The 5,187-nt window shown below is 36.6% G+C and overlaps 1 non-coding gene across 1 annotated transcript; it reads left to right on the top strand.

Moving 5' to 3' along the window:
- The first annotated feature begins 4,589 nt into the window (after positions 1-4,589).
- Positions 4,590-4,696, top strand: LOC122298005. Its single transcript, XR_006239063.1, has one exon. It is a non-coding gene; the product is annotated as a small nucleolar RNA R71 (small nucleolar RNA).
- The last annotated feature ends 491 nt before the right edge of the window (positions 4,697-5,187 follow it).

Genomic DNA, 5,187 nt, shown 5'->3' with positions numbered 1-5,187 from the left:
AGTTTGAGTCGTGAATTGAAGAGTAAAACATGTTGTTTTGGTGCAAACTCACGCCTAAGGATTTGTTTGTCATGCCACTTCTTCGTCCGTTCTTTGTAGATCTTTACATTTTCATAAGTATCATTTCGGAACTCATCCATCTCATTCAATTGAAGAAGTCACTTTTCCCCTGCTGCCTTCAAATCAAAATTAAACTTTTTTATAACCCAATATGCTCTATGCTCCAACTCCACAAGAAGATGACATGTTTTTCCAAACACTAATCGGTAAGGAGACATCTCGATAGTTGTTATAAAGGCTGTAAGGTATGCCCACAAAGCATCATCAAGCTTATTTGCCCAATCCTTTCTATTGGTGTTGACCGTCTTCTAAAAAATGTTCTTGATTTCTCGATTTGAAATTTCACATTGGCCATTAGTTTGAGGATGGTAGGCAAGTGCTATCTTGTGCTTCAAACCATATTTAGAAAGAAGATTATCAAACAACTTGTTGCAAAAGTGGGTTCCTTTGTCACTAATAATAGATCATGGAGTGCCAAATCTTGTGAATATATTCTTATGCAAAAATTTGAGCACTACCTTTAAGTCATTTGTTGTAGCAATTGCTTCCACCAATTTTGACACATAATCAACTGCTAACAAGATATAAACAAAGCCAAAAGAAGGAGGAAAATACCCCATAAAATCTATTCCCCAAACATCAAATAACTTAACTTCTAAGATATTTTTCAATGGTAACTCCTGATGCCTTGAAATATTTCCCATACTTTGGCACCGGTCACAAGTTTTTACCAAAGTATTACTATCACGAAAATAGAAGGCCAAAAGAAACTACTTTGAAGTACCTTAGCTGCTGTTTCGGTTGCTTCAAAGTGTCCTCCATATGATGATGAATGGCAATGATGGAGAATGGCTTGCATCTCTTCTTCTGGCACACATCTTCGAATGATTTGATTAGGGCATCTTTTGAACAACAAATGCTCATCCCAAAGATAATATTTCACATCACGCAAAAACTTCTTGTGTTGGTGGTAAGTAAGATCTAGTGGTAGTACTTTACAAGTTAGGTAGTTTACAATATCAGCATACCAAAGAAGCTTGATCTCACATGCAAACAACTGCTCATTAGGGAATGCTTATTGGATCACTGAATCTGATCTTTCTTCCTCTTGCTCCAATCGGGAAAGATGATTAGCAACTGAATTTTCTCTTCCTTTCTTATCTCGAACCTTCAAATCAAATTCTTGAAGAAGCATGATCTAACGAATTAGCCTAAGCTTAGCATCCTTCTTGCTAAACAAATAGCGAAGTGCTGCATGATTAGTGAATGCTATCACCTTTGTACCAATGAGGTAAGACTGAAATTTGTCACAAGCAAACACCACAGTAAGCATCTCCTTCTCAGTTGTTGTATAATTTAATTGAGCTTCATTCAATGTTCGGTTTGCATAATAGATGGCCCTAAACAGTTTGTCTCGCTTTTGTCCCAACACTGCTCCAATTTCAAAGTCACTTACATCACACATGACTTCAAAAGGTTGACTCCAATCAGGTACAATCATAATTGATGCTACAACTAGTTTCTCCTTGATTGCATTAAAGGCTTGCAAACAAATATCATCAAAGTCAAATGCAGAATTTTTTTCAAGAAAATTACATAAAGGTTTAGAGAGTTTAGAAAAATCCTTTATAAATCTTCTATAAAATCCCACATGTCCCAAAAAGCTTCTAATTCCCTTCACATTCTTTGGAGGTGGTAGTTTTTCTATGGTTGCAATTTTAGCCCGATCAACCTCAATTCCTTTAGATGACACTTTATGGCCAAGCACAATCCCTTCTTGAACCATGAAATGACACTTCTCCCAGTTTAAGACCAGATTTTTATCTTTACATCTCTACAAAACAAGAGCTAAAAATTATGCAAATAATGATCAAAAGATGTACCAAAAACTGAAAAGTCATCCATGAAAATTTTCATAATATCTTCTGCCATATCAGAAAAGATAGCCATCATGCAACATTGAAATGTCACTGGAGCGTTGCACAATCCAAAGGGCATCCTCCTAAAAGCAAATGTTCCATAGGGGCATGTTAATGTAGTTTTCTCCTGATCTGTAGTTTTCTCCTGATCTTCACGGGCTATGGTAATCTGGTTATACTCCGAATAACCATCTAAGAAATAATAGGAATACCCAACCAATCAATCCAACATTTGATCAATGAATAAAAGTGGAAAATGATCATTCCTTGTTACTTTGTTCAACTTGCGGTAATCCATGTATACATGCCAGCCCGTGACTGTTCTTGTAGGAATAAACTCATTATTGTCATTTTTCACCACCGTCATTCCACTCTTTTTTGGTACAACCTGTACTGGACTTACCCATGAGTTGTCTGAAATAGCATAGAAAATTCCAGCATTGAGGAGTTTCAAAATTTCAACTCTCATGATTTCCTTCATTGCTGGATTTAATCTTCTTTGGTGCTCGATCATCGGTTTGTAAAGTTCCTCCATTAAAATCTTGTGCATGCAAATGGAAGGATTTATACCTTTTATGTTAGAAATAGTCCATCCCAATGCTGTTCTCTGCTCCCTTAACACACGCAGCAACTTTTCCTCTTCTTCGGGTGTGAGTGATGTAGCAACAATTACTGGAAATGTATACCTATCACCCAAGAATGCATAGCAAAGATGTTCAGGTAATTGCTCCAACTCCAGAATTGTAGTTTGCTGCATCTTTTCTTTAGAAATCACAGAATCTGTCTTTGCTACCATTGACTCTAGCCTCCCCATTTCATTACTAAGTGATGTAACCTGCTGCAATGCTCCCAAGGCAAATACATAGTGGAGAAATTCTTCACTAAGAAAAGGTAAATCAGATTCACAAACAACAGATTTATTAAAATCATAAGCATGAGATGAAGTAGTGATACATCGTTCTAGGTGATCGGCTGGCACATCTTCTTGAAAGGCTTCTTCTACATATTGCTTAATGACATCTACCCGAAAGCAAGTACTTGGATCTTCGAAAAATTTCATGGCTTGGTAAATGTTGAACATAACCTCTTCCTTATTAACTCTCAATGTTAATTCATCCTTTTGAACATCAATTAAAGCCCTTCCCGTAGCCAAGAATTAGTGGGACTTCTTCATCTTACTTCATATCAAACAGCACAAAATCAGCAGGAAAAATAAATTTATCCACCTTTATTAATATATCTTCTATGATTCCACGTAGATACTTGATGGATCGATCTACTAGTTGCAAAGAAATTGTTGTTTGCTTCATCTCTCCAAGTCCTAATTTTCTGCAAACAGAAAGTGGCATAAGATTAATGCTAGTACCAAGATCATATAAAACTTTATCAAAAAATGAATTTCCAATAATGCAAGGCAAAGTGAAACTCCCCGGATCTTTTAATTTTTGAGGCAATTTCTTTTGAAAATGGCACTGCATTTTTTAGAAAACTTCACTGTTTCAAATTCCTCCAACATTCTCTTCTTGGAAATGATGTCATTCAGAAATTTGACTTAGTTTGACATTTGTTCCAAGGCGTCTACGAAAGAAATATTTATGTGAATTTTCTTAAAAATATCCAAAAACTTAGAAAATTGCTTATCTAACTTTTGCTTTTGAAAACGTTAAGAATAAGGGAGTGGAGTAGAGAGAATAAGAGGATTGTCAGGAAATGAAATTGCTGGAGGCATGTCAGTCTCTCTTAGTGTATCATTAACAATCTCCTATTCTTCTACTTTATTCTTACTTTGACCATTGTTTGCAGCTATAGGGGTGGACTTGCTTTCCTTTGATGGTGACCTCTCAATTTCTCTTCCACTCCTATAGCTGCATTAGTGTGATGGCCTATTCCTTTGGATTCACTTTTGTGTTGCTAGGAAAAGCTCCTCTTTGTTGGGCATTGATGGTCATGGGTAGTTGCCCAATTTGCACTTAAAGATTATTCATAGTGGCTCCCATATTGCTACAATGAGTCTCAATGTTGTCCAACCTTGAATCAGTTTTTTTAAATCTTGCATTTATCTCCTGAACAAAGGAAACCATGTCACCCTCAAGTGATATCTTCCTCTCACTTGGTTGACTATCAAATCCTGGAGGAGGTTGAGGTTGCAACACATTCTTTGTATTTTCCTATGAAAAATTCTCATGATTTCAAAGCCCTGGATGGTAGTAATTTGGCATAGGATTATCACGATAGTTGCAGTTTCGATTGTTAATATATTGAACTTGTTCTTGACTCGTTTCATTACTCAGAACTATCATACTTGTAGCTACAACATATTCTGTACTTTGTGGTATCCTTTGGGTTGTCAAAGCTAAAATCTGATGAGATAGAGTAGCAACTTGAGCTTAAAGGGCCGCTAACGGCTCCAATTCATGAATTCTAGCAACTTTCTTAACTATTATTCTTTCAGTTGGCCATTGATAGTTGTTTGAGGCCATTTCTTCTAAAAGAGAAGTACCACCCTCAGTTGTCTTTGACATCAAAGTTCCACTAGAAGCAGCATCAACTATAGTTTGAGTTTGCCCATTTAACCCATTATAGAACATCTAAACTTGAAACAAATCTGGCAATCCATGTTAAGGGTAGCGTCTAATCAAATCTTTATACCTTTCCCACGCTTCATAGAGTGACTCAAAATCATTTTACTTAAATTGACCAATCTCACTCCTAAGTTGTGCTATTTTTGTAGGTGGAAAGAATTTAGCAAGAAACTTTTCAGCCATGTCCTGCCAACTAGTTATGCTTCTTGGTTGTAGAGATTGTAGCCAACCTCTAACCTTGTCCCTCAAGGAAAAAGGAAACAATCTTAGTCAAATGGTATTTTCAGTAACACCATTAATCTTTACAGTATCGCAAATCTCCAAAACATCACCAAATGAATATTGGGATCATCAAGTGGTGTTCCGCTGTATTGGGCTTGCTGCACCATACTAATTTAAGGCTGATTTGAGCTCAAAGTTGTTGGCATTAATGGTCTGGCGTCTTATACCCGAGTAGTTGTCATTCACAACTGGCTGTACATAATCCTTCAAGGTGCGTGGCAGTGCATCATGTTGTTTGTTAGCCATAGCTAGTATTTTATTTTTTCTTCGTGATCTAAGAGTTCTTTCAATCGCCGGATCAAAAGGAGTAATGTCACGAAATCTAGCACGATGCATCCAACGTA

Source organism: Carya illinoinensis, chromosome 15 (assembly GCF_018687715.1).
Source record: "Carya illinoinensis cultivar Pawnee chromosome 15, C.illinoinensisPawnee_v1, whole genome shotgun sequence".
Classification (NCBI taxonomy): domain Eukaryota; kingdom Viridiplantae; phylum Streptophyta; class Magnoliopsida; order Fagales; family Juglandaceae; genus Carya; species Carya illinoinensis.
Note: the sequence above shows the minus strand (reverse complement) of the source record. Positions and strands in the feature narration are given on the sequence as shown.